At 42.6% G+C, this 11576-nt stretch overlaps 1 long non-coding RNA gene across 1 annotated transcript in view; it reads right to left on the bottom strand.

The window, feature by feature from the left end:
* Positions 1-8117: 8117 nt before the first annotated feature.
* LOC109975028 (uncharacterized) overlaps positions 8118-11576 on the bottom strand; it is an 11277-nt gene continuing 7818 nt past the window's right edge. The window contains exon 4 of the long non-coding RNA XR_002277070.1: positions 8118-9532. This is a non-coding gene — a long non-coding RNA (uncharacterized LOC109975028). The remainder of the gene's footprint in view (positions 9533-11576) is intronic.

Raw genomic sequence — 11576 nt, 5'->3', positions numbered from 1 at the left:
GATCACTTCAGTGTAGCTGCAGAGTTAAGATGTGATGTGTTGTGTGTTAGAACCGTGGATCTCACAGGTGTCATTCACTCATCCGTTTAATTCTGCTGTCAAGTGACAGCACTAGTGTGAAATAAGGATTTGATGTGTTTTGGTGTCTCGCAGTGGAAGAAAAAGGGTGTTTCCCAACACATATAAGGGAGAAAAATTGAATTTTTTTCCACATTTGGTCCATAAACACTGAGGCTAGTGAACCACTAGAGAGCTACCTGAACACACTAGTATTTTGAGTCAGTTATCGCCGATCGCCCCTTCACCTCTGTGCACCTTGCTTGTGTGTCTCCCTTCCTTCTCCTTTCCTGAGAAGATGAACTAGACTCAATTAAGATCACATCAGTCATTCAAAGATCAGCTCAGAGGAAATGTATTGGACTCACTGACCTTAAATCAATCAGAGCAGCGGTGAGTCACAGCGGAGGCCATTGTGGCCTTCAGAGGTTCAGCTGCCAGACCTGAAGAGGACATTTTTAACAATCTCAGCATCAACAAAGATCTAACATTCCTGTCAACATGGACCCACTCATATCACTTTTTTCTGTACCGTGAAATATATCAACTTGTACATCTATTCATCATTTTCATGGTTTTTCACAGTTTATCATTCATGATTTTACTGGCACAGCTTAATCCCACCTACAAAGCTCAGATTGGTTAAGAGTTTGGTTAATTAATTAACTGCTTATCAGTGAAAAAAAAATCACCAAAGGATCCAGCGATCTGAAATATAGTCTGATAGCATGCAAGTTCTTAATTTGAGCTGAATAATTAAGTTATAAGTCACTAAACTGAGAAGGATACAGCGACACAAAGCAATTTAACAGAATTGTTTTTAGTCTGAGGGAAAGACTAAAATGTTTTTCTCCTGAAACCTGCCAGGCTCTGTAAGGTGAACAGTGAGAGAGAGAGAGAGAGAGAGAGAGAGAGCCCAGGGAGAGTGGAAGGAAAAGGAAAAGGGGTCTAGGAAGAGAAGTATGACAAGAGCATCCTCTCTGCTCCTGTGCTAATCAGCAGGATTGTAACAGCAGCGGAGGACACGCCTTTGATGGAGTCCTTCTGAATATCAGAGTCTCAGTCTGTGCGACTCTGGCTTATCTGACTGCCTGATGAAAATTACCCCTCATACTGGACTCATATATTTAATCAGATATGACCCGAGCCAGACAAACGCTTGATTCCACCTCTCCACTCGTCTATTCTCTGCATCCTCCCTCCCCTCCCTCCATCCCGCAGGTTGAATTAAGCTCTCTTGTGACTCCTGTCTCATCGTCACAGGCAGCATGGTGGGGAAAAGTCATTTTGTCTCCCCAAAACCTACAAGGTCACTCTCTGTCTATCATGTCACATCCTAATCCTCAGCAACCCTTAGGTGAGCTGAGCATCAGGAAGTGGATTCACTTTCACTACACACTCCCCATCGTCCTTATTCTCAACACTTCACCTTGTCCACCAGTGAAGCTGCTCTCTGTACAGCATGGTTTCTTTCTGTATCCGCTGTTTCAACCAGCTTTTTCCTGTTTGTATTGTACTGACAGTCGGAACACTGAAGTAACATAACACTAAGACAGTTGAGTGTTAGAGATTAGCCAACAAGCTAACCATGATTTATGGTTAATATACTGCTAAGGTTAATTCTATAAGGAGCCACTAACCCTGTGTAGAGGCTTCTGCTGGCAGGTAACACGGTTTGTAAAAAATGACAATGCTGCTGCAGTCAACATACATGTTCATCACTCATGTGCTTGGAGAAAAACTATTAACGTTCTCAGTCCCTGCAGGGCAGACACACATAGCGGCGTGCTTTGTCCAGCAGTTTTATGAACTATGAAAAGTTCCTCAGGTCCAAAAGTGCCTGTTGTCTTCAGTGTGTACACGTGGCAGTGCTCATAAATCATAAATCCCTACAATCCACTTATGCTGCCACTATGCATGTGAAAGGAGCTTTGATTTTCAACACTTTTCAGGAAGAGCAGCGTGTTATCTCAGTGAAGTGTAAGGGCACCAGCACTTTGACACATCTGTACCACCACTACAAAGTAACAGAACGACAAAGCATTAAACATACAAGACTCAAAGATACAAAATAAATATTGCTGCTTCTTTCAGACAGAAACACTTGTGACAAACCATGCAAGACCAGCAGACGTGCAGAGAAATTACACTTGTAAGGTGTAGTAGAAAATAAACCCCAGGCTACACACACATAATTGGACTAGTTGTTAATAGTCCATTCGTCCATCACCTATACCACTTGTCCTGAACAGGGTCATGGGTGCAGGGGGCTGAGACCAATCCCAGCTGACATAAGGCGAGAGTCGGGGTACAACCCGGACAGGTCGCCAGTCTATTGTCAATAATCCTCAATTTTAAATAATTAAAACTTTAAAATTATTCTTGCGCCTTGTCAGAGTTTCATTATAAAAACCAGCCCCGTGGCTCATAGTCCACCACGTCATCTGGAGGATATCTGTGTAATGGTGCCAGAGAAGGTCAGCCTTCATCGGCTCCTCCAACCCTTCATGGATATTCCACAGGTTAATAGGACACTGGGCCGTATTGATTATCTGCCAGTGAAATGAAATTCGCTTGATGAATTTTGAGTCCCTCTATCACATCCACAGTATCCTCTTCAAACTGGTGCCTGCTCTGTAATTTGACCAATAAAATGCATGAACACAGCAAAAATCCCACCACTGATTAGCTCTCTGTGAACTGTGACTTTTAGTTCTCTGTCAGAGGACTTCTGAGTCCACATCACATTGCTATTGTTTATTTAGAAACACTGGTTAGTTCTAGTGTTGACCCTCTGCGTCCCAGTCTGTCTGCAGAGAGAGAGGATAGCGCAGACTTAGTCAAACTGCATTCACTGGATCAACAGGATTACAGGCATGGATGGATCACTGATCCTACCAGGCACAGGCCCAGAGGCCCAAGGGGTCAGGGGGCCCCTAGGCCAGAGAACCATGAAGGGATTGTTAGCCTTTCTGTTGGAAAGTCAACCATGCAACTTGAAAAAGCCACCAAATGAAAACAACAGCTACAAAGAGATGCCAAGACTGAAGACATGGATAAGGAGAGACAGAAAACAAGACTAGAGATGGCAGGAGCACTACAAAAATATGCTAAACAACAAATAGAGAGACCCAACATCTACAGAGAGATGGAAATCTACTAAAAATAGACACGATACAAGTAAAACTAGCAGCAAACTGAGTAAAAATGAACATAAACTGGCTAACAGGCACAACTACAAAGACAAAAACAACCAACTGTGGGTCTTGCTCTTAGACGTCTGTGCTCAGGGGCCCATTGTCCAATAATTCATCCATGAATACAACCTGACCTGCCAAACTGAGATGATCACATGAAGAGGTCATGTGATCATCTCAGTTTGTGTGTTTGCTAGGGAAAGGTGAGACACCCCAGAACGTGCACATTGTACATATTTGTAAAAAAACGGTTCACTTCCATCATCATCACTCAGTCAGACTGTCCTTTAACATCACATCTGAAGATGCTCATTATTTACCCAACACTGTCATTCATTTTCTCCATATTGTAACTTTGGGACTGTGTAGCTGACCGTATACACACCGGTGTGTCAAATTTCCAGAAGAAAGTGCGCCTGCCTGTGATGTTAAAATACACAGAGGTTAGTTTTGGGAGGACTGAGAAAGAGAGGTACAAAGTATAATGAGAACAGTGAGAATCCACAGTTAACCCAAGAGTACTACCTACACTTGTATGTTGCTTCTGTGATGTCATGTATGCATTTGTTTTATCTATTTGTGTTAAGTTTAAATTGCCTTTGTGTGTGAAAATGTGCTATATAAATAAACATGCCTTGCCTTACTACTGCTACTTCTGCCCCAGGGGGTGGGGGGCCTCCTTGTCTCTCTAGCTCTTCTGCAGGTTTTCCCTGTTTGTGTGAACACGCTCGGTGTGGGTGGATGACTCAGCTGTTGTCAGTCAGTGTTTGTGTACGTGGTGACCTCAGTCAGCCGCCACTGCTGGATGCGTTGACTCTGCTCATTGGCTCCTGGCTGCCGGTTTCTACTATTGTGCTGCTGGCATCCACCTGTGGGCAACGTGTGTACTTGGATCTTCTTTTAACAGCTGACCTAGTTTTAATTTTGCTCTTGTGAGCTACTTTTAACTCCTTCAGAGCTGTTGTAACAAGCAAAGTAGGGCTCTTTGTAAGGCACTGCTGTCTGCACTACCCAGTAGCCAATCAGAGACCAGCGTTTCAGTGCCAATTGGAAGAAATCATTTTAACCTTTCATATTTCTAGAGCAAACAGGTGACGTTGTTGCTGCACTGAGAAAACTGCCATCATCAGGGCAGTGATGTTCGTGTTCTGCACTTTATTCGTTTCAAATCTAAATACCTCAGTGAAATGAATCCAACTTTTTATCCACATCTACTATATATTCTTATTTGCAGTACTATAAGTAAACATGTCCATAATGACAGTGCCTATTACTGTGTGTCGGGTCTGAACAGGTGACTCAAAATCTGGATTTAACTCTCATGATCTTTTTCTTCTGATCTGATCAGTAGCAGCTATTTTTACTGCATTAATGACATCAGAGCAGGCAACCCCTTTCCGCAGGAGATTCATTCCAAAAACAGACATCACCTGATCCAGTGGCTCAATATTAAAACATGAAAAAGAAGGGTGAGCATGAATTAGGAAGTGAATTGAGTTTGATATTTAGGTGACTGCCTTCAGACTGTGGTCACACTGCCGCCTGTGTCTGGTTGAGTCTCACTGCTCAGCACGATCTTGTCCTTCTGTCCTGCCCAGGGCGACTGCTTCAACTTGTGCCAGGTGGTCTTTTTATGAGGAGAACCAGCAGACATTTGGCAAAGACTAACTTCCCGCTTGGCTTTGAACTTCTGTATCGCCCTTCGACCCCATGCCAGGTGCAGCGGCTGCACACTGAGGGATCAGATGAAAAGTACCAGCAGAATGGCCGTAACACAACCTGAGACCGTTTCATATTTGACTTATTAAACTTTTATTATTTGTAATGAGATGCTGAATACATGAAGACTTATTCCAGTTCTACCTAGCAATCACTTTGGGGGCATAAATCTTCTGAGGACAGTGTTAAAATAATATAAACTATGGGTTTTACATGGACGTCAGCACATACTCGGTCCTTGGTTTTATTACTGGATGTTTACTGTGAACAGCAGCAGTTAGCACCTCTTTGAAACAGGGAGCATCAGGTTTTAGATGCTTGAAGAAAAAACCTGTTTAAAAATAAGTTATTTCTTGGGTATTTGTCACCATCACTTTGTGAAAGAGGTGGTGCTGGTGACACTGTGACTAGTTGTGTGGCCACTGGTCACAACAGCTCTTGTTATTTTAAAAGGCAAGTTTGGACAAAATACTTTGAGCTGATTATGTAAGAGACTACTGCAGGATTCATTGCAGTTGTTAGTCTTTGTTTTGATGTTTTGCCTGTTGGTTGTGCCGTGGTCCTTTCTATTGTAGTTGCAGGTTTTGTCTTGGTTCTATGTATTATGATTATGCAGAGCCTAAGCCAAATTTGCCTATGGGGACAAATAAAGTATATCTTGATCTAGAACTGATCGTAAGAGAAAGACAGCACGACATCAGTCAGCTTCAGCTGGCTGTGATGTTTTATCTCATTATCATGGAGTACAAATGTTTGATTATGGAACAAAATCTAATGAAATGTACCCGCTGATGGTCCAGTCCACCTGTCAGTAAGACAGTGCTGCATAAAGAATCCGTTAACAGTCCCAGCATTTTAAAGTACAAGAGTCTCTTAGCATTAAAACTGTATTTTAAATTCAGTAACAGGGAACCACTATCCATTCTGCTACCGGCTTCACTCCTGTGAACTGTTGTAGTCCTGTGCTGTTTTCACCTCACAAGTGAGGCAGAAGCATACTTTCACCTGAATATTAATGGGAACTCACTATCTTTCTTACAGAAGCTCCCAGAGAGTTTTCCAGGACAGCAGAGGCGATTAGGCTCCGTGATGAGCAATAAAGCGACGCTGTCACTGTGTGAGTTAATGTTCAGGTCTGTCTGTTGAACTAGAGGCACAGCACATCTGGCACAAGAGTCCCCCTCAGCATGCCTAATGATCAAAACCATCTCTGCTTAACAACGGATCTGTAGCACCAACAGTTTGTGCTTTCCTCCAGTGGATGATAATTAGATTTTCATGAGGCTCACAGGACCAGATGCAACACTCCTTTATGTCTTTGCAGCTTGACAGTAGGAATCAAAGTAAGAACAAAATTAATTTAGTCCCAGGATTTAGTCCCAAGGTGTTTCAGGTAAGACACAGCAAACTGAATAAGAGGAGAATTCAGTTTATGTCCCACCCACCACCAGATACCAGCAAAGCCCCCGACTGCGACTAGGATATAGTTCAGGGAGGTTGTGGCTATTCGCAAACAAACTATGATTATAGTAAAGGGTTGTCAGGGAGACTGACAGTGCCTATTACTGTGTGTCCGCCCAATGCCGGCTGGGATTGGCCCCAGCCCGGTGACCCCGTTTGGGACTAAGCAGTATAGAAAATGAGATGAGATGAGGTTGTCAGGAATGTCAAAGTGAGGCCAAACACCAACCACAAAAATGGTGGCTACTGTTCAGAGAAAAGGTACGTGCTAATTACAGGTCTGTAACACATTAAGATGAGATGCTGTGCATGCCCATCCACTGCCCTGACATCCACATTTAGGCTCATCCTCTAAGATACAGACTCTTCCAGTATGGACATGATGTCTAAGGGTCTCACTGTTTTCTGTTGTTGATGTTTTTAACTGTTCCATGCAATAATCTGACCTCTGCACTGTGCATAAAGGAATTCAGAACTTTAAGTTTTTAAGGGATGAAAGAAATCAAAATGAGCTTTGTGATCCTAAATTTCAGTTTTTTTTTTTTTTAATACAGCCAATAAGCCACTTATTTGTCTCTTAGTCAACCCTGCAGCAGACATTCAGAATGATTATGGCTCAGCACAGTGACTCTAGCATCCTGCCCAGCAGGTGACATCTCATCTGTTTTGACATAAATATTTTAGGAATGTAGAAATATGGGTGCCAGAACCTACCAGCAATAAACAATCCTATGGATGAAAACAGCTTGAGAGGGGTCAAAGCAAAATGATGAGAAAAGACTGAAAATAAGCTGTAAAGTGTATGAACAGTTCGGCCTCTAAAGATGTGTTACTGGAAGAAAGACTTGAAGTGACAAAGTAACAAGACAATGCATTTAGAAATGCACAAAAATAAACCATGAAAAGCCAAAGTGAAAGATGGTGTAATAATCTAAATTCTGCTCATAGTTTAAACTGCTCACAGCCAGTTTAGTGTAGCTATGACCATTCATGTCTCTCTCTGCCTCTTAACGAGTGAGTGACTGCGACTCTCTGGCTTGTCTCAGCTGATAGCAGTGCCACTGTGATCAATACCAGATTAATGCCTTGCCCTTGTGGACTGCGAGGGGGCCTGTCTCAGCCCATTCAGCAAAGTCACCCTGGCTCTGTAGTTGCCACCGTCATGAATCATTAAGCAGTCCATCTCCTTTCCTCTGCTGTGTCCCAGAAACATGTCGGGGGTTTCCCTGACGCTACCAGTCAATTCAGTTTTAAATGGATTGCATGTTCACTGATTTCGATCAGTTTGACATGGTAACCTCATTTCTCCTTCTTGTTGAGAGACAATTTTCTGCCCAATATCAACAGGTGTCAAATCTAATTCTGACTCATTTTTCTACCAACAAGTGAAAGCAAAAGCAAATGACTGCTTTACAAATGTGCAGACAGACAGAATACTTTATTCATCCCAAAAGGAAACTGCAGTGTCACAGCTGCCAATTGGCAAATTCACCGAAACAAACATGGTATATAAAGACTTACATAACTAAAGGCTAAACTACACACAAAAGCATAGACTAAGGCAAAAAAAGATAATAGATTAAAAAAAGAAATACAATAAACAGAGCCTAAAATAAAATAGAGGCCAATATAAATGCATATACTGTAAATACATATTGTACACTGTGCATTAGTGTAAATCAGTACAGAATCTAAAGAACCTACATTAAGGTGTATCCATGGACAGATGTAAATCATGTTGTGAGAGGAGATACCTGTCCTGACACTGAACACAAACTCTAATTACAATCAGGGAAAGTATGAAACTAAAAATTGGTGACCAAAACTGCCTCTGCTCTCCTGGTAAAGGTCAATATTTTTGCAGAATATGTCTACCGCTTCCTGTAGTTTTGCTTTAGAAGAAATTTATATTGTGATCTTCCCTCCCCTCCCAATGTCCTCCATTATAGATGTGATAATGGAAACCTCTGGCAAATGGAATTGTTTTGAATAGGCTGTCCAGGCTGTCTTTTCCCTGATGAAACACATTTGTTTCTGCTGCTTTTCTCTCCTCAGACATCCTCACAGGGAAGATGGGCTTTTCACAGCTTCCCCTCAATGTGTCAGAGAGACAAAGTCTGCTCCCGGAAAATTTCATTATCACAAATGGTGAGCCGGAGGAGCTGCGGTTTGCACAGTCAGTGCCACCCTGCTCATTCACACAGTGAGGTTCCCCTGGTCTCAACACACACAGACATCACACTGACCCACATCAGTACATGAAGGTTTTCTATCAGTTGAGTCAGTATAACACAGAGATAACAGGTCTAGATCACGCGCTAGGCTTCGACACTTGCTAACTCTGACCCACACTCCTCTCACATGCATTGACTGGGGCAAGTGATTAGATCTTATGAGGCTGAAATGAGAACCCTCCTTTAATCTCATACACACAAATCTGCAATGCAAGTCCCTTTACGTATTAAGTCCTAAAATCTCCATCAATAAAAGTTTAAACTAGAATTGCTTCCTGGTGGTTGTAAGCCTCCGCCAACCAGTCAAGTTGGACCAATTCATATCTATAGTGAAGACTTGAAGGAAGTTAATCAAGTCAGCAGGTCAAAGTTTCTCCAATTATCCAGTGAAATATCTCAACATCAATTAGATGGATTGGCATAAAATTATATAGATTTTCATGGCTCCCAGATGATGAACTGACTTTTCATCTAGTGCACTGATGTGGCTACGTACAACTAAACTAAAGTATGTCTTTAGAGGTTGGACAGTAACTTTGCTGGAAGGGTGGAGCAGAGAATACATTTTCAATTAATCATGAGATGAGGACTTTTATCCAGTTCATCCTCTGTAATTATGCCATTCATCAGTGTCTGCAGGACAAGGGCTGTTGTTGCTAGCTGTTATGTAACAGTGGTGAGCGCAACAGTTTAATCTGACAGTAGTTTATTTTTATGTGGATGAACATCTGACCTTCCTGTGGCTGTCATCGCTGTGGTCATGTGTCATTCAGGCTGGGTTCCCTTGAGGTGAACAGTGAGCGCACTCCTCTGAGTCCACAGTTTGTCTCCTGCCACTTACCATCGCTTCTCTGTGAGCAGGGACTGAAACAGTGAGTACACACAGAACAGCATGTCAGGACAGTAAAAAAATGATGTTCAATTTACTCACAGCAACCACACTGATGTACTTTTATTGCAGTGATGCTGATGGAAATAGCTGCCAGTCTGTATGAGAATGTCACAGACCTTGTAAACACTGAATCTCTCCCCCTTACTGCAGGAGGCAGTCATCTACCCAGTGACCATTAACATCCTGACTGACTGTAGGGTGTGTCTTAATGTGTACATCAATGCAAGTAATCCAGGGCTACCCATTAAATGAGCCGATGAATTTGCTGGAAATTGGTAATTATCTCTGTTAGCTGACTGGAATGATACCATCAGATGATATTTTGTAGATGTAAAAGCTGAGAACGACAGAACATCACTGAATTGTCATGTTATCTGGAGGTAATTAACAGTTTTAACTGTGACCGCATTAGTAGTTCTACTGTGATATTATTTCAGTCGTTACTACTACTGGTGTTTTGCCACGGTGCTAGAAAATAGTGTCTGAGTAGCAGCCAGATGTCAATAACAATGTGTACCATACCCTCAGTCAACAAGGATCACACCAACAACCGCTGGCAAATAAAATGTTTGAGACAGGGCAGGAGACAGGCAACAGGAACAAACAAAAAGCAAGACCAGTAACAGGCAAGGCAGGTTGGCAAGATGAAAACTGGGGAACCTGAGCTGCTATAGAAGCAGGAGGTGTGCGGGTAGGCGGAGCAGGTCTGTTATAGGAAATGGAGAACAGGCGTGTAGGAGGATCTGGGAAAAGAAAGAAAGTCCGAGGACATCTGGTGGGCGGATGGAGAGCAGGGGAGTGGGAATGTGGCTGAAGGGGAGCGAGCGGTGGACGGGCAGGAACTGTAAACAAGGCTTCAGGAGGAATCTATTATGGCTTTCATGCTCAGCAGACCCCTGAAAGTGATCCAGACTCCATCCAGATCCAGGTGCTAAGAAACAAATCAATATGACTGTTAATCCTGAAATTTAAAAAAAAGGTTTGCAGTTACTATTTTAACTAGTTGCACTAAAACCAAAGAACTGAAAAAGTTTAGATAAATAAATGATTAGGCTGTGACCGAAATACTGGACCTAAAACAGGAAAATGCCAAAAATGTCTATAATTATTTAGAAATAATACATGCACAATGGTAGTGCATTGTTAATTTGCAAACAGCTGCTGCCAGTGGCAGGTTTACTGTGGAAAGATCAGTTGACGTGTTATGCGTTCACACTGAACTCTTCAGTTCAACCTATTCTAATGAACACAACTACAGGAGTTTTTTCAGTCTGTGTTTGTTCACAGACATCTCAGCTCTCAGCTGCAGTGAATGTCTTTTGTCTGAACCCTAGTTAAATGATGTGGTCTAAATAATCTGCTTTACAATCACTTTGAACCTGCCCTAAGAAAAAGCAGGGCCAGGTGTGTAGAAAGTTAGAAGTGTCTACCTCCCTGTTTTCTCTGACCTGAAGCTCCCCGATATCTGTTTTTCATGTCTGCTTTCATTTTAAAGAGGACGCTGCTGAGAGTAACATGGAGGATACTGAGAGTGATGGAGGTTGGCTGTCGGGGTTCACAGGGCAGGGGAGCCCTATCTCACTCTGACAAGACCATAAACGCCTGGTTGCGGTTTCAATTTTCCTCCTGCCCAGTCCAGTGGGAGACAAAATACAGCTGCCACAACCAGCAGCGGTAAGGACTTCAATCTAAACTCTGATCAGCTATGTGTGTGGATCCAGTATGGGAGTGGAGGGGTTATACATTTTTTAAAATAAACACTAATTTCAAACAACAGCTGGTAAAGGTTTAGTTAAAATGAGTAGAAAGTGATGGCAGAACCTTTTTAGAAAAATGAGACAATCCGAGTGAAACTGGTGCAAAGATTTAGATTTATCATTCACCTGTTTAGTATCCATCCATCCATCCATCCATTTTCTTCCGCTTATCCGGGGCCGGGTCGCGGGGGCAGCAGTCTAAGCAAAGATGCCCAGACCTCCCTCTCTCCAGACACTTCCTCCAGCTCCTCCGGGGGAA

This window comes from Monopterus albus, unplaced genomic scaffold (genome assembly GCF_001952655.1).
Source record: "Monopterus albus unplaced genomic scaffold, M_albus_1.0 scaffold357.1, whole genome shotgun sequence".
Lineage (NCBI taxonomy): Eukaryota > Metazoa > Chordata > Actinopteri > Synbranchiformes > Synbranchidae > Monopterus > Monopterus albus.
Note: the sequence above shows the minus strand (reverse complement) of the source record. Positions and strands in the feature narration are given on the sequence as shown.